The sequence below is a fragment of the Sturnus vulgaris genome, unplaced genomic scaffold (genome assembly GCF_052056855.1).
Source record: "Sturnus vulgaris isolate bStuVul1 unplaced genomic scaffold, bStuVul1.hap1 Scaffold_195, whole genome shotgun sequence".
In the NCBI taxonomy this organism is placed as follows: domain Eukaryota; kingdom Metazoa; phylum Chordata; class Aves; order Passeriformes; family Sturnidae; genus Sturnus; species Sturnus vulgaris.
The window spans coordinates 136,652-159,698 of record NW_028276170.1 but is presented as its reverse complement, the minus strand read 5'-3'; the positions used below and the strand labels follow the sequence as shown (position 1 = coordinate 159,698).

At 50.0% G+C, this 23,047-nt stretch overlaps 1 pseudogene; it reads right to left on the bottom strand.

The window, feature by feature from the left end:
• LOC148217976 (uncharacterized) overlaps nucleotides 1-22,686 on the bottom strand; it is a 60,244-nt pseudogene extending 37,558 nt beyond the window's left edge.
• Between the last annotated feature and the right edge of the window lie 361 nt (nucleotides 22,687-23,047).

Here is a 23,047-nt window from a genome sequence, read left to right as displayed (position 1 = left end):
CTTCCCAACAAGTTTTTATCTGCCTCTGGTATTAGTAATAAATCATTCAACTCGAATTTCATATCAGATTCTATTTGTACATCTTTAATTACGGGAACCTGAAAAACTTCCCCTTTAACCCCTACTACTGGGACATGCTCGGAGCTAACTCTACAATCTTGAGGCAGTTTTTTTACTGTGGACCTAGAAGCCCCTGTATCTACTAAAAATGTAATTTCTTCACCTTGAGGACCTACTTTCAATTTTATCAAGGGCTCTTTTGATGTTTTGGTCCCCATTAAATAAATGAGCCCCTGACCCCCCTAATCCTCTTTAAACATCTTTTCATCCTTCTGCCTCTTTCTGCAGACTTTCAGCACATGTCCTTTTTGGTGACAATAGAAACAAATAGGACCTGTACTCCTGGAAACAGGACAAGAATTTTGTAAATGTCCCCTTTTGTGACAAGAGAAGCACATAGGTCTACTGTTTTCTGAATGAAGTCCTGATCTTTTCTTTTTATCCTCTCCTACTAGATCTTTTGTGTTTGTGGCTGCTTGTGTTTCTTTAACTACTGCCATTAGGATCCTGGCTTTTGTTTTTTGCTTTTCTTCATCTCGTCTAACATACACTTTTTGTGCTTCCCTTAACAACTCCTGAAGCCCCCTATCCTGCCAATCTTCCAATTTCTCCAGTTTCTTTCTGATGTCCCCCCAGGACTTGGCTACAAATTGTGTTTTTAACAGAACCTGCCCTGCTGGAGTATTGGGGTCTATGCCTGAGTATAATTGCAAATCCTTTCTTAATCTCTCTAACCATTCTGCTGGGGACTCATCTTTCCCTTGGTGTTCACTCAGAGCTTTTCCTATATTTTGTCCCCTGGGCACTGCTCCCCGAATTCCTTGGATAATCATCCACCTGAAATCCCTCATATTTTGCCTGTGTTCTGCCTCCTGATTATTCCAATTTGGATCTACCATAGGCCATTTCTGATCTCCCTGATCTGGCCCCTGATGATCCCTATTCCAGGCCCGCATTCCTGACTGTCTAATCATTTCTCTCTCTTCCACGGTAAACAGGATTCCTAAAATAGACTGCAATTCCACCCAGGCATAAATATTCGGTCCCAAAAACTGATCTAGCCTCTCTGCTACTCCAATAGGATCTTCTAATATCCTGCCCATCTCTTTCTTAAATTCCCTAACATCCCCAGTGTTCAGGGGAACACTCACGTAACCAATAGGTCCCTGTTCTGGGGCCAGATTTGCCATTGGAACCTCTCTAAGAGGGTATAATCTATCCTCCCTTCCTGTTCCCTCGTCCTCTTTGTCACTTTCTTCCTCCTGTCCCCTTCTGCCTCTAGTTCTGTGTGCTACTGGCTCGTCCTGAATAGGGGGTGCATCAGGGACCAGGGGCTGGACAGGCTGGACAGGCTGTCTGTATGGGGGTGGGAGGTGATCTAACGGGTCCCATGGCTCCAGCCGGTCTTTTTTTACTGCCTGTCTTTTTGTTAGCAAAGGGTATAATGAATAACCTTCCTTTTCCTGCTTTTGAACTATAAATTTACCCTCCCCTTCTGGAAGCCACAAGGCAGCATACTCACTTTCCTCCTGGTTAAAAGGTTCTTTTGAATTCACATATAGATTTAAAGCCTGACAAATCCAATCCTCACATGATCCAAACTCTGGCCAGTATAAATTGTCTGCACGGATCTTTTATTTTGTCCACTCAAACATACAGTACTGTATCATTTTCTGCTTACTTTTTCCTCTCTGGGATTCACATGTATCCCAGTATTGTAACATGATTCCCAGGGGGCTGTCCTGAGGAATCTCGCTCCCCTTCTGGGAAACCCCCTCTCGGTTCCCAGGCACACCGGGTTCTCGTGAACTATTCTCATAATTCACAACCCCTGGGTCAGAGATTTTACTTTTTTTCTGGCCCATCTCTGGCGGCAACAGCTTCCTGGCTCTCCCTCACTTGTTCTGCGGTTCAACTCCTTCCTTTAATATGCACTATCTCACTTTTTTGCCAACCACTTGTTTCCTGACCACCTAATTCCTTCTTTTTTTCTATCCTTTCCTCCTTAGCTTCTCTTTCTGACTACTCTTCACAGTCCTTCTTGGTCACTTACTAAAACTTCCACCTTTTATCTTCCCAACAAATAGTTGAACCTAACTCATTCATTCCCTTTTCTCCCGGGAATTCTCAGACTGGGACTTTCCCTCCCGGTCCCTCCCGGGGTATTCACTCGCTCTCCCCAGTCGCTTCCCTCCGCTCCCGGCCGTTCTCCTCGCGGAGAGACGGAACCGCGGTACGAGGAGGCCCGATCACTTCAGCTAGGCAGCCGTCTCAGACATTCCTCACTCACACACAAGCACACAGCCGCCCCCTTTACCCAACCCCGTGATACTCACACAGCCTGTTTTCACACAGGGTTCTTGTGCACAAGACGTTTTACGGGCACCTTTCCCTTTCTGCCGGCGTTCCCACGGGAGCCTTCTTCTGGCGCGCCTCTTTGTAGCTAGCTTCTTTTGCTTATGCTTTATTTAATTTGGAACTCCTTCTCCAGGAGAGCCTGGTCTAGCCTTGGGACCACCCTAACAATTGGTGGGGAGCTCCTTCCCAAAACTAGCCACTCTTCACCTGGACTGGAGTTCCCGGGTTTCGGCACCAAATTGTTATGAATGGTTTTCTATTTTTCCAATTAAACAAACAACAAAGATTAAAAGTAACAACAAATTTTTAATAGTAACAATTATAAATGAATACAATCAGAAGTATTAAAGATGATTACAAAAATTATTGAAACTAAATACCATCCAAGTAAAGTATTACAATTGTATAATTTGGGATGGATAAAATTTGAGAGTAAGTGTTTTAGTATAATTGAGGTTCGTATAAAGCATAAGCAAAACCGACCGGGGGTATGGGGAGGGGCCTGCCCTTCCTCTCGTACCAAAGCATTTGGGCTAACAATCCCACTTATATACTATAGGCTACAAAAGTTTCTAGAAAGCTCCTCCTAGTTTCTATTCCTAAAATCTACGTAACTATACTGCACGGCGCATGCTCTACTAATGGGTTAGGGGGTCTCTTATCCTTTTAAGGGTCTTATTTCCGGTGAAGGCTCATCATCAGTGACCGAGGTGTGACCTGCAGGTAGCGCAGGCGCCCTGTGTGACTGAGCAGATGTTTTCCATAACATGACTTTAATTAAGTCCCATGCTTGGAATCATTCAATTTTTGACAGCTTCAAGGTTGAAGCTGTATTTCTAGATGCTGCTTATCAGACCTCCGTCCTTCTACTATTCTTATCTGACTTTCTTCTAACCTCCTTCTTCGACTCCCAACATCTGGGAGATGTCTTTTATCCTGTCTCACCCATCTCCCCCCCTTTCACTCGGTAACAATAGTCTTTTATTGATCTAAATACAATTTTGTTAATATAGTTACAATTTAATTAGCACGAATCACATTTATCACAATATTAATTTCGTCTTGGTGGAAAGGGATTATTGGAACCCTGTAGAGGAGATGATACTCACTCCAGGGTGTCCTCTTAAAAACCATCTCTCAAACTGAGACACCCTACAAGAGCTTAGAACATGGAATGAGCTCCACCCAGAGCTCCCACTTGATGCGGCACCAGGAGATCCAAACTAGGAAATATCCCTGCTGGTGCTTGGAAGGCGGGAAGAGCTTCAGCAAGAATCCCCACAGCATCAAGGACCACAAGATTCACTCTGGGGAGAGGCCCTACGTGTGTGGGGAGTGTGGGAAGAGCTACTCACAGAGCTCTCACTTGACCCGACACCAACGGAGGCACCACTAAGGGAAGCCCTGTGAGTGCCCCGAGTGTGGGAAGAGCTTCGTGCTCTGCTCCAGCTCCATCCCCCATGGGAGGATCGGTGTTGGATAATCCCTAGTGACCCCCGTTGGGCAGAGCCCTGGTGATCCGCGGTCTTGGTGATCTCCGTTGGGTGGCGGGAAGGGGTTGGAGAGATTTCTTTCCCTTCTGCTTGTGCTGCTGTGATTTGGTTGGTAATAAATTCCGTCGCTGTGCCCAGGCTGGCTCTGTTTTCCCGTGCCGGTGCTCGGGGCGGGATCTCTCCTGTTCCTTCTCTCAACTCCCGGGCCTCTCCTCAGCCAATCAGAGAATGCGATGAAGAAGATCCACCCAATCAGAGAGAGCAGCTGTGATGACTCACCGGTTGCCGGGCAGATCCGCAGCACCCAGTGTTCCCCACCTGGACCCCACCCTCCCCGCCCAGTCACGATCCCCCCTCGGGGTCCCCCCAAGTCCCTCTCCAGTCCCGCCCCACAATAAACGGGACGGTGCGAAATTGGAAACTTTACTGGGAACACTGGGAGCAGCCAGGCTGGGGCAGAGTGACAGCAGGGCTGGGGGGAACACACGATCCCCCCAAAATCAGCGCGGGGACGGAGCGGGGGGTCCCGGCCGCACCCGAGGCCATGGGGAGGGGCTGCAGCAGCTGCTGGGTCAGGAGCTCTGTGGGCAGAGAAAAGGGGGTAGCACCGGACTGGGGGCCCCATGGGGAGCGCACACGCTCCGGGGTCGGAACACGACCCCCGGGACCCTCCCCTCACCCTTCTTGCACAGGTCGAAGTCGAGCCCCAGCTCCAGGAAGACGAAACCCAACACGGAGCCCCCGATCCCCATCAGCACCTTGCTGCGGGCGGTGTCCGGCGGCATCTGTGGGGATCCACAGGCGTCAAGACCTCCCAAAATCTCTCACAGACACCCCAAGCTACTCCAATCACCCTCCCAGTCACCTCTAGTCCACCCAGGACTCCTTGAATCCTCCTCCCAATCTCTTCCCAGCCTCCCCACACCCACCAACGCTCCTTCCTCTCAGGATCCCATAACCCCCTCCCAGTTGCCCCCCACCAGCCCAGGACCCCCAAACCCTCTCCCAGTCCCTACCCGGTGTCATCAGGACTCACCAGGACTCCTCCCAGTCTCTTCCCATCACAGCTAACCTTATTCCAACCCTTCCTTTCCAGCTCCACATCTTTCTCCATTCCCTCCAGGCTCACTCAAATCCCTCCCTGTTCTCCCCAGGTGACCCCAGTGTGTCCCCACTCTCTCCCAGTGCCCATCCCAGTGTGTCCATCTCACTGTGGCCCTCGAGCTCCCAGCCCGGCCCCGGCTGCCTACTCTGCTCCGTGATGGATTTCTACCCTGCTGAGATCCAGGTGAGGTGGTTCCAGGGCCAGCAGGAGCTCTCGGGGCATGTGGTGGCCACCAGGACCAGGTCCACAGCAGGAGAGGGCTGGTGTGGCACTTGAGAGGGACTGGGAATGGGAGAGAGTGGGGGAACACTGGGAGAGAGTGGATTGGATTGGATTGGATTGGATTGGGGCAATGGGAGAGAGGTTGGAGGTTTGGGATTGGACTGAAAAGGACTTGGAAAGGACTGGGAGGAACTGGGGGGGTCATTGGGGGAAAAGGGAGAGATTTGGAAGGGCACTGGGAGAGCTGATGGACGTTTAAGAGTGGAGTTAGAAGGACTGGGAGTGGAATGGGAATGGAATGGCTGTGGACTGAGAGGAATTGGGAGGGACTCCAGTGGCACTCGGAATGACCGTGAGGACACTGGGAGAGACTGGGATGGACTGGGAGAGCAACTGGAGTCACTTGGGTTGAGGGGGCAGGAGGCCCCGGGGATGGGCACAAAAAGGGCTGACGTGTCTCAGGTGATTCCCCAGGGAGGTTTTGAGGGGCTCCAGAGTCTTTCCCAGAGCAGGGCCCGAGGGGACACGCTCTGCCCCACGCTCACCTCTGCGCTCCACGAGGAACGGGCTGGACAACTCGTAGTTGTGCCGGCAGTGCCTGTCCACCGCAGCCCGTCTGTACTCCATCCATTGCGGGTCGCTGTTCCAGTGCCTGGCAGCCTTGTCCCCAAAGGAGGTGTCCCCACGTGCAGCCCCACATCGCTGCCCAGGTGCAGGAACTGCTCCCGGTTGGAGATGTTCCTCTCCACGAACCTCAGCCGGTCGGTGCCGTGAATGAAGTGACACTCGGACTAAACCATCTCCTGGAACAGCGCTGTGTGTGCAGGACATAGGTCCGGGGGTGCCTCCCCAGCAGCCCCCCAGCAGCCCACAGTAGCCAAAAGCTCTGGGGTAACCCCGACTCCGCACCCCCAGTGCCCCACGGCCGCCATGGGACCCTTCTTCCCGCAGTCCCAGTTCCTCTTTTCCAGGCTTCTCTGTATTTTCCTCCACCTTTCCCAACATTCCCCAGTCACCAGCCCCCCGCAACATCTGTTTGAGGGTCCCACCTCCCCTTTCTCTCCCCACCGTTCCCACCATCCCACCACTTCCATTCCTGCCCGTCCCGCTCACCCGAGAGCTCCGCGCCTCCAGCCCGGGGGGCTCCCAGTGGCACCAGTAGGGCCCCAGCTGCCGCCACACGTCCCATGGCCAGCGCCGGGCAGGGTCTGACACCTCCCCCTCCCCAAATTCTCCTGGTGGGGGGCGCTGGGGGCGGGGCGCGGGTGGAGTCCAGGTGAGGAGCTCCGGGAGCTCTGGGACTGCCTGAGGAGTCATCAGCGCCGCGCGCTCTGATTGGCTCAATTATTTTGGTGCCTTCTCTGATTGGCTGAGGAGAGGCCCGGGAGTCGAGAGGAGGACCGGGAGAGATCCTACCCCAGGCTAGCGGTGGAAGAACATCCAATTAACAAGGCATGCAGATCATTTCCCAGCGGTCCCCACACTCCTGTAGGAACTAAATGCACCGAGGATCTCACGAGGGTCACCAACTCTCTGGCGGCCAAATCCAGCCCTGCGCTCCCTGCGGGTGCGGGCACTCTGGGAAGGGCTCAGCTGCAGGTCAGATGGCCGGAGAGTGGCTTGGTGGTCACCTCGTGTGTGAGGCAGTGATGGGCTGGGGAGATGCGTGGACACCACATGATCAGAGAGCTGACTGGGTAAAGGGACACGTCAACAGCGACACCGCAGTGACAGGCAGCCAATGCGGGCTTGTTTCAGTAAAGTTTGGGTTAAGTTTGGGTTAAGCTTCGAGTATAAAAAGGCTCGGTTGGATACAATAAACGATCTTTTTCGGAGCAAGCAAGCAAGTCCGTGTGTCTTTGTTCCTCATTGCTACACATGACCATGAGATGGCCATGACTTGGGGGTTGTCTTTTTCTTTTCCTCTCTGCCTGTGGATTTTTTTTCCCATGGACATGGTAACAAGCACTGATGGCTAGTGACAGGGGGAGGCGAAGCCTCCTTGGTGTTTTGTGAGTTTCTCTTGGAGGGCTGGGGGAGGCAGGGGAGGAGGGAAAGGGGGAACACTGTGGAATTCAAAGCAGGTATTGAGGGTGGGGGGCAGTTGCTGGCTCTCGCTCGCTTTTGGCTCTCGGAGCAGAAAGGTCATTGCTACCCCCCCACCATCCCAACGCCGGGAGCTGCCTCTCTGTTTTGGATCCCGCAGCCCTGCTTGGACGCCCTCCCGCTTCAGCTTGCTGTTTTCCCAGCATCCTGCCTCTCCTCCATCCCTTCCCATTTGGGACACAGCTGCCATCACCCCCAGCCCCCTGCAGCCGCACGGGGATCGTCGCACCTGCCCATCAGGAGCCTGTCAGAGCTCACTGCCAGCTGTGACAGCAACTGCACCAAAGGGGAAAGTGCCCGTGGCCCAGAGACTGGAACTGGGCTCCTCTTCTGTTTGTTGTTAATTCCAGAGTTGTTGTTATTCCTATCTCCATATCTTTGCCTGAGAGCCCCTTAATTTCAAAATTATACTAATTCAAAGGGAATGGATTTATTTTCTCCATTTCAAGAGAGGATCCTGCTTTCCCTAGCAGACTTTCAAACCAAGACACACCTCCTGACCAGCAAGGGAGAGTTCTCCCCGCAGTTGTTCACCCCAATATGGTATATTTTTGTCAGCTCTGAATTTCCCCTTCTCCACGTTCAGGACAAGAAAAAAACCTGAATTTGTCTCTCAGGTTTCCTGATCATTCATAACTGAAAGCTGTTGAGATCCTGTACTTGCTCCCATGGTCTTGGGCCCATTGTGCCCCCCCAAATATCTTCCTTTACCCTATAAACAACTGACAGAGATGGAAAGCACAGTAACAGGTCGAGTTGCAGGAATGCACCAGCTACAAATCTGTGCCACCTTCTGTCTACTGCCCTGACCTACCAAAACAAGGCTTGGAGAAAGTTTTTTTTTTTATAAATGCACATGCTCTTTAATTTTTCATTTTTCTTTTATGAGAGCTGCCAAGCCTTTTGTACCCTGAATGTCTCTCCAAGTCTCTACCCAAAGGCCTGACCCAAGCTGTGATCCTTACAGCCAGGACCCCACCGTGAGGGGGTGGCAAGAGCTCTGTGTGTTAGCCCCGGTCTGGAGGCTGAGCTGGGAGTGATAATTATCCCTTTTCTACTGTCCTGTGAGCGGTGACTGCCAATTCTCCAAGGGCCGTGACACATTTTCACCAGGAGTGTGATGTCCATTGTTACAAAGCTTCCATTTTCACAAAGGAAACGTTTTCAGTTTCATTTTCTCCCTGTAGTGGAAGAAGAAAAATCACGGCTACTATTGTAAATAAACCAAACGCATTTCAGGCAGGTTTGTTAAATTGAAACATCTACTCCTGAGGGCACAGCCTCACCCTTTTTACAAGGCTCCCTTTGAATGCAATGTGCAATTTGCTCAAGTAGGAACTGCTGGGTGATGCTTCCTGAGATGGATTTTTTCTGTTGGATGCAACTGTCTCCAAACCGGAGGATATTTAACAAAATTAGTAAGTAAATCAGTTTTGTCTCATTTAAGATGTGGAATGCCAGAGCGATGCAAAGAACTGGTAGAAGCAGGATATGATATTCGACTGCCAGACAAAGAAAATGTGACTCTTCTTCACTGGGCAGCGATAACAGAGAGGAGCTGGTGAAGTGAGCTGGGAGTCCCTGTGACAGTAACAGCAACAGCATATTCTGCCGCAGTTACCTATAATGACTTTGTTGCTTTTGTACTTAAAGGTAGAGGAAAGCACTGCTTGAGAAGAAAAGGGTAGAATTCAAATCTTAATGCACTTACCTTTGTGAAAATATCCCTCAAATGGAAAGAAAGCCCAGTTTCTTTATATGTGAAATCATTAAGTACACGAAATCTTGACATTTTCCCTGGTTTGGGTATTTTAGCAAACTGTCTTGTTTTAAAAGGAAAAATGTCTGCTAAGGAAGAAGACCTGTCCCTCCAAATCCTTATAACTTCAAAAATTATGGAACTTCCAAGCAAAAATGCAAGAAAAGGAGTAACAATTCTTTAGTATTAAACATGTACAGATCAGAACAGAACAAACAGCACAAACACAGGAGTTTGCCCCTGCTGAGCGCTGTTTGCCCTTTGGTGCAGTTATGACCACACCCGGCAGGGGGCGCTGGGAGAGGCTGCGGGGCAGGGGCGGGGCCAGGGTCACTCACGGCCAGCAGGGGGCGGGGCCTGAATCGTTAAAAACCTGTATAATCACGGACAAAGGCGCTGTAACTAATTAAAGGTACAAAGTGGTGTGTTTATTCACCGGCACGGGAGTCACCTCCCAAAGGCGTGACCGCCCCGAACAAGGTTCTTTGCCCTCTATTTATTGCCCAAGATCTTACATACAATACATGTGCATAACCCCAGCACCTCCCATCTCCATCCCATATTAAAATGAGCCCATTCGTCCTTCATGCGTGGCAGTTCTTCTCTTGAATTGGGTCGGAGGTCTCGAAATGGGTCAGTGGTCTTGATGGATGAAGTCAGGAGAGTCTTCATCAGGTCTCCGTGACCCTCTGGCACAATCCAAGGCCTTGTGCTTCATGATTAACGTTTCACTTATTTCATGTTCTTCTATACGTAAGTTCATAACAGCAGATGATTATACCAATTAGCTCTTGCCTAAGCATCTAGTAACTATTAACCGACCATTTACCTACCTAACTTACATCTTGGTCATGGAAATTGCTTCTTACTCTTAGCAAAAATCTTAACTCTTTAAAACCATGATTCATTCCACACTCCTTCTTCAGCATTAGTAAATTCCTTTACTAATATGTAGATCCTTCATTGTCTAGCAAAGCTGAGTGCAGGGGTCTTTCAAGACCGTACCATGTGCTCTTGATATTGAAGTTAAGGCTGCTACTCGCTTCAGCATTCTCCAATCCAGGTGCCTTGTCCAGCACTGATCTCACAGCCCAAATAGACAACTGCTCCTCTCACCATCTGGGCTTTCTTCTGGGATACTCAATACTCTTGTACACCCAAAACATTTAGGAGGCTTACTGTCCACTCCACACATGCCTCTTGAGTTTTAGTAGCTATCAGGATGTTGTCCACATACTGTAACAGCTGTCCTTCTCCTGATGGAGCTTCCCAGGATTCTAGATCTTTTGCCAGCTGTTCTCCAAATATGGTGGGGGAGTTTTTGAACCCCTGGGGTAGTACACACCATGTGAGCTGAGTTTTATGTCCAGTTTTGGAATTCTCCCATTCAAATGCAAACATTTTCTGGCAGGCTTCATGGAGAGGGAGGCAAAAGAAAGCATCCTTCAAATCTAAAACAGTAAACCAGGTTAGTTCAGGTGTTAAATGAGTTAACAAGGTGTAAGTGTTGGCAACCACTGGGTACAAATCTTCAGTTACCTTATTAACAGCCTTTAAATCTTGTACAAACCTGTATGATCCATCAGGCTTTTTCACAGGCAAAATAGGAGTATTAAAATCAGATGGACATCCTTTAATACTCTTATTTGCAAAAAGTTCTCAATGATTAGACTGATCCCTTCTCTGTCTTCCTTTTTCAAGGGATATTGTTTGACCCTTACTGATTGTTTTCCCTCTTTGAGCCTGATTTGCACTGGTAGAGCATTCTTTGCCCTCTCTGCTATATTAGAGGCCTACACTCCCAGGAACACCTGATTCGTTATTTTCTTAAAAATTTCTTCTTTATTTTCAGCTTCAGTTTCTTTGGTTTTTAGCATTAAGCTTAACAGTTCCACATATTGCTGATCTTTTACCTCCAAACTAATTTTCCCATCTTTAAATATTATTTTTGCTTCCAACTGCTCTAGCAGATCCCTGATCAAAAGTGTAGATGGAGCTTTAAGCATGTACAGAAATCAATTAATTCCCCACTGTTTCCCCAATTTATACTTTAGTGGTTTGCAAAACTATGATTTCTCAGATTGGCCATTCGCCCCTTTTACTATAACATAATTATTTATTGTAAGGATCGGGGCCTTATTTAACATCAAATATACTGCTCTGTGTCTACTATAAATTCCACTTGTAGGTATCTTCCACTTACAAAATTGTTGAACCCACAATTCTCGAAAAACTGCACAACAAAACACAACCCATGGGTTACAGTCACAGCTCCCTTTTGGACAGGGAAGTTCCTTTGGCTTGGGATTCCCCTCCCTGAACCTTCTATTCCTTGACATATAATTTTACTAGCAAAGGGAAATGGAAATGGATAAAAGCAACCGACAAAAAAGGGTTAACAGTAAAAACCAAATCACTTAAAATAACTCTCCTAAAGCTCAAGTCACTGAGCAAGACAAATGGTTATACTTTTCAACACAAATTGGAATCAGTTTTTTTTCCAAAATGCTCACCACACACACTAATCAACTGAGGAAAACTCCTTTTTATTCACCTCTAAGGGAACTCACGTATCACAACCAAACACTCTTAAACACTTCACTCACAACACTTACACAAAATGGCAAAACAAAAACTCGTTTTCTCCCCCCTTTAAATTGCTAATCACAGGTAAAACAAGCAGCCGCAATTAAAACTTTTCGGGGTTGAGCAGAAACTGAGACGTTGTCTAAAGCAGCAAAACTCGGATCACCCCACCGGTGCCCAATGCCGGGGTTATGCCAGACTATGCTGGGTGTAATTTTTAGACCATCCCGTGTTGCTCGCTTCTTTTAAACACAAAACAAACAACTTAATCACACACAACTGCCGCTCTCACTCAGTAATACACTGTCCACAATTCCACTGCTTACACACACACAGTCAAAATACACACACACAGTTTAGCTTGCGCAAATCACGCAATGCAAGCGCTCCGGATTCCTCCGTCTTTCGAGGTGTAAATATTCTTTCTACTACTCAGGCGTAAATTTCAACATTCTTTCAAAGCCTACAAATACAGAACTTTTGCCAACACGCTCCCAAAACCACACAGACCAAAACACACACAGTGTGCCGCTAACCCACAATTTAATCACACCAAGCTCACAAAACCAAAATCTGTCTGCACGCTCAAACACACACACACACACCCGGCGCGCACAGACTGTGATCACCGTATCCTGCGACTGCAAATGGAGTCACCCCACACCAACACCCGCGGCCAGTGCCCCAAGCTGGAAACCACCACGGCGCCGCCTTTAAACCACAAACACCATAGCCCTGCCATGAACGCTGTTATTGCCGCTGCCCCAGCTCTGCCCACGCTGCCGGGCGAGCTCCGCTCCCCGCGGCCGCCAGCGGCCCCGCTTCGGGACAAGAGTTCCTGGGGCTGTTACTGATCTCACCCGGAACACAAACCACTAACAAATTCCACGGAAACTTACAAACAAATCCACTTTAGGCTTTTTCACTGCGCGCTCGACGTCTCGCAGCGTCTTACCAGTTTGCTTTTCTTAAAGGTGGTTATCTTTAATTTTTAAACATACCTTTTTTTGTCCATATCTCCGGCAGTTCTGGTTCTTTCCCCCGGGGTGCCAGCGAGGAAAAGGAGCCCTCTTCCTAGGAAGATCCCAGGTGGGTGGCCAAGAGGGGTCCCGAACCTCGCTGGCCCTCGGCCAGAGAGAAGAGTCCTGCCACGGTCACCAAATGATTTACCAAAATATGAGTATTGGTCTATTCCCGATATCCAACTGTGACGGACAAAAGACCGTCTAACAATTTAAAGTTAGAAAGTGTACGTTTATTCAGTGCTGGGCAGCAGTGTGAGGTAACCCTCCAACACACACTGCAAAATTACAGGTGATCACAGAGTCGATTTATTGACAAAAGCTTCAAACAAATACATATTCATAATACCAGCCCCTCCCATCCCCCCACTTCCTGTGATAATTAGCTTGAGTGGCTATTAAACATGCGTGGTTGGCTTCTTGAATTAAGTCTGGGGTCGTTTCTGTGAGGAGGGGTCTTAAAAGGAGGAAGTAAGGTGAGTCTTCCTCGCCCTGAACTCTCAACCTTTTCTATCAATGGCAATACAAATGGCTTTTGGGGCAACTCAAATTTCCTTCTCTTTGTGACTTCGAATTAGTTCCTGGTTGCAATTGTGTTTCTTTGAATCTACCGACTAGTTTCATCTTTTCCCATTGCAAGCACAGCTGAGCAAACATAAAATGACAGGCAAACAATTATTTAAGTTTCACATAACTGTCTCAAACCCGGTTTTCTTCTAATTAACTTCTAACTTTTAATTCTTTTCAGCAAGGCCAATCTATCTCTTTGCTTTTTATATTATTCTAGTAAATAACTTTTAAATAAAATCCTAACTTTTCTAAGATTACTGTTTCACTCTCCTCGGGCTCCTTTCCAATCCCTTTTTCCAGCTCTTTTCCTCAGCAGACCCAAACCTGTGGATTTTGGGGAGCAGGAGGGGTCGCTCTGCTCGGGGGTCTCAGAGGTGCCCCAGGGAGGCCCCGAGGCCCCAGCGCGGTTCCCTCCGGCCCCTTGGAGCATTTGGAATCTCCAACTCTCAGCCAGCGCTGCCCGTGGGATTCAATCCCCCCTGCAGGGCTTTCCCCCAGACCGGGTTTATTTCCAGAGGGGTTTGTGGTTTCCCTTCGAGCCGGGGCCTGACGGCACCGGAGCGGCCACGGGTGCCGGGGCAGGAAGGGCTGTGGGACGGCACCTGGCCACAAACCTCCGGGAGGGGGACAAGGGCTGGGGGGACACAGAGAATAAACACGAGATTATAGAAAAAGTAAATTATGTATTTTATCTAAAATTAAATTTAAAATAAGAATGAAAAAAATAAAGTAATGGCAAAGCTACTTCTCCTGGGACTTACGGTTTCTTGTCCATGTTCCGGGCTGGGTCTGAGCCACAAACCAGTGGGTGAGACAGACATTGCTGCTGAAAGGGCTTCATAGTGCCAAAACTAAAGTGTCGAGTATCAAGTAACATCCTGAGATTACGGGAGTCCCAGCGCCCACGCTGGATTCCCCTGTTAGGAGCTGAAAGCGGAGCTCCACTTGTGACTCTGCTTTGTAACGAGGAATGTAAAAATCCAACAGTTCCCAGTTCCCTCCCTCCGCTGCCCAGCCGTGCAGGGAGAAGGGATGGGGGTTACGGTCAGTTCGTGCCGCTGCTTCCCCCTCAGGGACAGGAATCCTTGCCCTGCTCCAGGGCGTGGGGTCCCTTCCATGGGGTCAGTCCGTGCCCTGTCCAGCGGGGGTCCCTCCCCAGCCGTGCGGTCACTCCTCGGCCCGGCCCTGAGGCGCGGGGCAGCCGCGCTCCGGCCCCGTCAGCGCCAGCGCCGGTTCGTGCCGGGCAGGAGCGGCAGAAGGAGCCGGGCAGCGGCGGGGGCTCAATGCTGTCAGGAGGAAGAAAAGGAAGAAGAGGAAGGGCCGGGACCGCCTGCGGTGTCCGATTCCCGGAGAGCAGCGGGGAGGCCTCGGGGGACGGCGGCGGGCGGGGCCCTGTTGGAGCCGCGGATTTGTGCCACCCTGGGTGTAAGGGTCGGTCCCAAGTTCCCCTCCATTTTGCCTCCCGACCGTCGCAAGGAGACCTCGAGGACCCCCACCCAGGCTGACTCCCAACAATGGTTTCCTGGCCTGGCCAAGGTGGATGCTCGTGAATGTGTGCTGGTGTATTGTGTTCACTGGACTGTGCTGTTGTGGCACCAACCAGAGGTTGTGTTGTACCAACTGAGGACTGCTTGTCCGTACCTGTCTCCTGCAGCACCACACAATGGTCCATAAATCTTCCCACCTCTTGGCCAGAGGCCACTCGCTTTGGAGAAGGACTATAAAAGAGCGACCCTCTGGAGAAGACCCCTGAGATCTCCCCACAGATGAAGACTTGTCTACCGGCTGGGCCGTGAGGACGCCCATCTCGTCTGTTAGTAGCTATTTTCCCATCCCCTTCTTTTCTTTCTCTCTCTCTATACTTTGTTTCCTATATCTCTCCCCTCTATCGTAACTGAATTGTTGGCATTTAATGAAATGCATTGCTGTTGTTGAATAAACTGATTTTCTGTTGTTGAATAAACTGATTTTGTCCCCTGCATTTTGCCTGTTTGCACCTTTGAGATCAAAAGAACCATCACGACCCCCACTCTGCATTCATAGCGGATCGTGACACAGGGCTTCCCTTAGTGGAGCCTCCGCTGGTGTCGGTTCAAGGTTGAGCTCTTTGAGAAGCTCTTCCCACACTCAGGACACTTGTAGGGCCTCTCACCAGTGTGGATGCGCCGGTGGACAGTGAGGGTGGAGTTGAGAGTGAATCCCTCCCCGCATTCGGGGCAGCGGAAGGGCCTCTCCTCTGTGTGAATCCGCTCATGTACGAGGAGACTGGAGCTGGTCTGAAACCTCTTCCCACACTCAGGACACTTGTAGGGCCTCTCCCCGGTGTGGATGCGCTGGTGTTTTGTTAAGTTGGACATCCACACAAAGCTCTTTCTACATTCCAAGCATGTGTAGGGCCTGTCCCCTGTATGGCTCAACTGGTGCTGCAACAGGTAGGAACTGTTGCTGAAACCCTTCCCACATTTCCCACACTCATAGGGCTTTTCCCCAGTGTGGATCCTCTGGTGCCAGATCAGGCCGGAGCTGTTGCTGAAGCTCTTCCCACAATCCCCACACTCGTAGGGCTTTTCCCCAGTGTGGATCATCTTGTGCCGGATCAGGTTGGAGCTGTTGCTGAAGCTCTTCCCACAATCCCCACACTCATAGGGCTTTTCCCCAGTGTGGATCAGCTGGTGCCGGATGAGCTCGAAGCTGTCTCTGAATCCCTTCCCACATTCCCCACACTCATAGGGCCGTTCCCCAGTGTGGATCACCTGGTGTCGGATCAGGTCTGATCTCCACCTGAAACCCTTCCCACATTTCAAGCACTTGTGGGGCTTCTCCCCTCCAGGAGGCTTCTCCACCAGCTCTGAGCTCTGTCTGGATCTCCGGCCGCCTTCCCGGCTCTGGGAGGGTCTTTCCTCCTCGCAGCTCTCTGGGATGGGTTTGCAGCCCCTCCTCCTTAAAGATCTCCGGGGCTTTTCTGCCTCCTCCATCTCCTCACGCCGTGGGAATGAAAAATCCTGGTCTGGGGAAAAAACAAGAGAGCTCCATAAACTGGGTGTTCCTCCTTGCCCAAGTTCATCTCTGGCAGTCATTGAGCATCTTGTGTCTGTAATAACCTCCCAAACACCAAGATTCAGTCAAAATCCCCTCCAAAATTGTGCTGATTTGAAAGCAAAACCAGTGAGAGACTCCAAGTCAGAAATAAAATTTTTTAGGAAAAAAGATTAGAGAAAAAAAATACATGAGATAGTACAAAAGAAAACAACTGACAGAATCAGAATACAACCTTACACCCCTCTAGTTAGGGTGGTGGTAGCAGCCCAGATGAAGTGGTCTTGTTGAAGTAGTGATTCCAAAGAAACGTCTGGTAGCTCTTGTCCTCTGGAAACCAGTGGGTTAGGGATGATTTGGTGTTCCAAATCTCAGTTTGAATCTAGGTACGAAACGTTTGGCTCCTCCCCCTGGGTGCAGAATCGCAAAATGGATGATGTAATTTTATCAGTTATGTATTGAACTCAATGGCCCATTAACAGAAGATATCTGATATCGTCCTGGAGGAAGGATGGATGGAGGAAAAGATAAAGAACACTGCCCCACCTATTTTCTAGCATATGGCCCTTTTACAGAGGATATCTCCCATGGAGATAAGGATCCCTAACCCAGCTGGCTTCAACAGATGGTGACAGAATACATACTTTTGGGCACATTTTACATTGGAACCGAGGAAAAAAATATGAAGATTCAGAACCCACAGAAAAACCTCAGCCCCAATATTTAGCCAAATAGAGCTCAGAAACACCAAGATTTACCCCTGTGCAAATCATGGATCCTTCTTCCCAATCATCCGCAGCACGTCGGGGGTGCAATGCTCCTGGGGCTGGGGGGGCCTGCAGATACAGGGAGGGGTGGAACCTTGTGGTGTTTCCTGTTTCTGCTACTCCGCATCCTCATCCTGTGTCCCTACTGCCCCTCACACTCCTCTTCCTCCTTCACATGCACAATCCCACCTGCTCCTCCCACATGCATCATTTGATCATCTTGTTCTTCAACCCTACTTCTCCTTCCCTTCTCCTCCGGCCCCCAGGCCCAGCACCCACTGCCGGCTCCCTCTTCCCCCCAAACCCACAGCATCCCAGCGCAGGGGCAGCGATGGAGCTGGGGCAGCTCGGGCTGGGGCAGCGCTGGGCTCTCGGCCGCTCCCGCCCGCACTCGCTCCCCACTGCAGCCGCTGCCGCCACCACAGCGCGGGGGGGCCCGGCCTTGGTGCTCCCCCCCTCCCACCTCCCCAAATTCCCCTGCCGGGGGGCGCTGGGGCCCGAGCCGGGCGCAGGTGGCTCCAGGTGGGCAACGCTGGGAGCTGCGGCTCTGCCTGGACACTGCTGCGTCATCACCGCCGCGCGCTCTCATTGGCTCAGCGCTGCCCGAGGGGCGGGGCTGCACCAAGCCGGGACACCCTGCTCCAGGGGGGATGGCCCCAAAACGGGGGACCCCCATGCAAGGAACAACAGCAAAGGGTCTCTGCAAACACATGCTGCGAATCCGCTTGGACACAGGGCCGGGGACGTGGACATAAGGAAGGGACAGCAGAAGCCATCAGGGTCAGAAAATGTTATTAATTGACCACACAGACTGCTGCTCAGCCAAGGTCCTGCTCAATTCATGAACTCCCAGAAGAACAAAGACTTAACAGAGCCATGAATATCACTAGCTATACAAAAGTGGGGTGCATATTAAGACCCAAGCACCCAGGGGCTCTCACATCCTTACACCATCTTGAACCAGGTTCCCTCCTCACACTGACACCATTCAGTCCTTGATGGCCAATTACACAGGGTGGCAAACTGTATTTTGCCTTTGAGTGGGAACAAGAGATAGAAGGGAAAATGGGAAAGACATGGACGGTCCTTCTGCAGGGATGCACGGAAGCACCAGCCTTATTCGGGCAAAACTTGCAAAAAATATCATAAGAATTTACCCCACCCCCAGGGATTGGGTTAATGCAGGATGTGGATGTCTTGCTGCAATCAGGAGGACAAGAAGGGGCAGAAGAAGTCTCTGTGAAATAACTTAATGTTCAGGCTAAAAAGCATCTTTGAGTATTTGAAAAAAAAAAGTACAAATGCTGGAGAAAAAGGTTAAATATTTGGGACATATTTTGACTGCAGCTTTCTGGTGTATTGACCCAGAGAGAGACCAGGGAAGCTCAGAAATAACCCAGGATTAAAAAGGAGTTGCAAGAAGTATGACAACTAATAGGAAATTGCAGGATCTGGATAGAGGATTCTCTGTTCTAGCCGAAACACTGAGTGACTTTTAAACACCAGATAGTCTCAATGCTGTGGTATGGATACAAGAAATGGAACAAAACTTAAGATAATTAAATAAACAAATGATTGATGCTGCAGCCATGGCTCTACCAGACTCAGAAAAAAAAATTTGAATTGTATGTGGATGTTAAACAGGGCCATGCCAAAGGAATTATTGTGCTAAAATGTTTAGCCCAGTGGCCAGAGTGGTCTCATTGTCTGCAGAATTGTGCAGCCACAGCTTTAATGGGACCTGAGGCCCAAAAACTGATGGCAGGTGGATCTCCTGTTGTTCAAGTCTGGCACCAAGTTAAAGCTTTGATAACCAAAGGAGCCTCTACATGGATGAGCAGTGCTCGGTGATTACAGAATGAAACTTGTTCAGTGGCACAGGAGGATTTAGAATTGAGGACAGGGGAAGGGTTTAACCCAGGCTCCTGTTTGAACAGCATGTACAGGGGGCTGGGAACTAACCCATGACTGCATTCAAGTGACAGAGCTCCAGAGCCAGGCTGGGAGAGATTTAAGAGACATTCCCTGGCCTGTGGGACAAAATGTGTTTATGGATGGCTCTTCAAGGGCAGAAGGAAAAAGAGTTCCAATACACGCTCTGATTAAGGAAAGGGAATTAGACCAAGCTCAGGTTACCGTCTGCATGGTCAGCTCAACCGGCAGAGCTGGGTGTGCTTGGAAGAGCCTGGCACTGAAATGCCCAGAGCAGGAAGGCTCAAATATCTTCTGGTGACAGCATGGCAGCTAACAGGGTGGCAAAAGCAATTCTGACTTCTTCTGTTGAGTCGACTGCTGCTGTACTAGAGACAGAAAACACAGCACTCTCTGATCCATGTGAAAAAGGCCTCTTTATTTTTCTGACTTCTTCTTAAACACCTTTCTTAATGTTCCCAGGTAAGCACCTGTGATTGGTTCCGAGTTTAGGCTGCTCAGCCCTCTGACCAATAGCCCTTGCAGCTTAGGACAGAATTGAAGACAGACAAGGATGTAACCCAATGAGTTCCAGACTATCTCTGCTCTCTGGGGGCCTGTCTATTAGGCCAGGCCACTTCTCTTAGCAGTGGCCAAATTCACTGCCCAGTGTAAGCCAGCTAACACTGTAACATTCTTCGGCGATCACTGGATCATTTATTAATGTATTTCTTAAACAACTTCAAGATAAAGGATTGTGGAAAAAACAGACTCTCAGATGGGGAACTCTTTTCACAGCAAAGATCCTTCAGGGGGTTATGGCTGCTTTAGGAATACAATGGGACCTCCACAATCCCTTGCACCCCCAGAGCTCAGGGCAGGTACAAAGAACAAACAGGGAAATAAAGAAACACCTCTGGAAGCTGGTGATAGAAACCAAGATGCAATGGATACAGCTTTTGCCATTGGCTTGGGCAAGAATAAGAGCCAGACCCAGGGCAGATATTCAATTATTTCCCTTGGAATTAATCTTTGGAATTCATTGCCCTGGTAATTCTCCGCCTAGTGCAGGGTGGTGATATTTCATGCAGTCTGTGGCCAGAATCCTGTCTCTGGTGAAATCTCTCCCACAGGAAGCTGGGCTGGCACAGAGCCTGCCTTGGCACTTTGCTGTTCACAGCATCCACCCAGGACATCGGGTCTGCCTAAGGAGTGTAAAGAAGCACCACTGGTGGCCAAGTGCCGTGGCCCATTCCAAGTGTCCCTGAGCACAGAAACAGCCGCCAGCACAGCTCAACACGGGGGGACCCCTCACCCTGGGCTCAGGGGCTCTCAAGCACCGGAGATTTGGAATTCCCGGCTGCAGGAGCAGCATGGGAGGGCACCACTGACCCTGCACTGAAGGCAACGCAGCAGCAGCCAGGGCTCCACATCGGGCCAAGCCCCTGGGCCTGCCCACAGATCCTCTGCTGAAATCCTCTGCCTGGGCACCCTCCTTTGGCATCTCCACACACTGGGGCCAATCCTTGCTGCCACTGCTGGAGCTTCGCTGCTTTCTGTGCCTGCACTGCCACAGCTGCTGGGGAAGACAACGGCACAATTCCACTCTGCCCCTCAGTTACACTCACACACTGGGCTGCCGGGGATTCCATTGCTGGAATATATACCAAGTTGAAAAATGTTTTCAGAATTATATATCTAGGCAGGCTTGATTTGCATTTGTCTTGGAGAAAGGAATTATTGTGTTTTTAAAGGGATGTTACACTCAATGAACATGAGTTTAACATCTCAACAGACTGGGAATAGCCCAAAAGATACCCACAAAGAGAACAAACATCAAGGAAACATCAAGGATACATCAGCAAATATCAAGGAACACCCACCACAGACACTGCCCCCGGCATACATGGAGGCACCTGGTCTGGAAAAGGCTGAGAAGGAAATCCAGGAATATGGACCTCATTAACATCAGAGGAAAAGTAATACGGGGCCAATAGGATACCAAATATTAAGAACTATCCAACTTAGAAGCAATGAACACTAAACCAACGGATTCCAAAGGGTTTAAGACTGTATAAAGTTCAGGAAAAATCTAGTAAAACTCACGTGTCATGGAATGATTTTCTCTGCACACTCAGGCCATTATGTGTGGATGAAATTATTTCTGTTGCACATCCTGCCCAGAATCAAGTAATGCCTTGACTCTCTAACACTAAAGATATCAAGTAAAAAGCAGACTGTGGGGGGGCAACATGTGAGTCATGCAATTCCTGCTCTGTAAGAGAGCCTTTGGTTCTAGGCAGTCAGAAGAGCTTTAGAAACGCAGATTAAAACTGCTGGGGACAAGAACCCATTTATCATTTGTACTACAGCATTAGATTCCAAGATGTCCTCGAAATAATAATGAAGCAGACAGACCCAGCTCCTGACCTTCATGACAACCAAACCACGCCAAAGATGAAGGCCACATTTGTGGAAAATTAAATTATTCAAACAGCTATTTGCAAACAGAAAATAACGGAAAACTGGTGAAATAGATAACAAAGGAAAGAAGAAAGTAGCTCATATTCTGGTAGAAATGTATAAAGGATGAGAATTAGACAAATTTTTGGGGCCCCATGGGTTAAACGAATGCTGTTCCTCCTCTGATGTCCTGTAGCAACTCTCATCTTTTTACCATGCACGACACCTTGCTGAGTGCAGCTCATTCAGCAGGTGAGCAAGGGGATGGAGGTGGCAGCCAGGCCTCCTGATCCAGAAACGGCTACAAAAGGACAGGGAATGAGGTCACTGAGAATAATCCCAAACCAAAGAGGACCCAGGAAAAGAGACTAAGCCAACGGAAATTAAAGTTAGTAAGGATAATTACTGAGAAAATAAGAAGAGGATTTGAGTAGAGTAAGATGAATATGCCTGGAGATAGGGCCAGGAATTTGTATAAAATGAAGTAATGGGAGAAACCATCGTTTTCAGAAACTGTTACTAATTTCCAGAGACAGCTGCTCAGCCAAGATCCTGCTCAGTGCCTGACCTTCGAGAAGGAGAAACACTTAACAAAGCCATGAATATCGGATGTTATACAAAAGGAGAGGTACATATTAACAAGGACATGCAGTAGTCGGATCGGGAAGTCTGAGCCTTCAAAGTACCTCAGTCGGTAGCGAAAGGGAGAGGGGGAATGCAGCCGGGAAAATGAGGATAAAGAGGAGACTGCGTACTACAACAACTGGAGAGACCGCATGGCAAATGCCGCATGGCCTCTCTCTTTGTTCATGAACGAAGTCACTTTTACAGGACTCCTCTGTCTCCTGCGGGCACACAAACCTCTGGCCACGGGAATTTTCCCGCACAGCCCCGGGCACAGGGCAAACACCTCTGTCCCACCCACAGCAACCGGGACGAGCCAGCGCTGCTCCGGCACCGGCTCCTGCCGAGGCCCCAGCGGCAAGGAGACCGCGGGCAGCCGCTCCCGCAGCGCCCTCAGCCCAGCGCCAACACGGGCCGGCACCGGCACAACCAACCCGCCAGAGCCCCCTGCCGCCCCCTCGGCCCGCAGCGAGCCCCGAGCCCCCGCAGAAGCGAGCGCGGCTCCCACCTACGCTGGGGCCGCCTGCGAGCTCCACCGCGGCTTCACCGGACTCGGGCCGTTGCCGCCGCTGCCGGGCCCACACAAACTGTCCGATAATGGCGCCTTTGCTGCACTCCGCCTGAAGGGCGGGGCTTGTCCCCGCTCTGCCCAATCAGCGCGCGAGAACCAGGAGTGACATTGACACAATCAGCGAATCGGAGCGAGGGGCGGGCTCTGCACACGGCCCAGCCTCGGCCCGCGCTCTCAGGGCCCCCCGGGCTGTGGGAGGGGAAAGCCGGAGATGAGGAACAGCCCTGGAACGGGCCCGGGCCCGAGCCGAGATTGGCCTGAGAACACAAACAAAGTTCTCCGCAGCTCCCGGCACGCGTTTCCCGGGCCAGCGCGTTAGGGCTTCGACGCAGCCCTAAGAGCCAGCGCCGAGGCTGGGCCGTGTGTAGAGCCCGCCCCTCGCTCCGATTCGCTG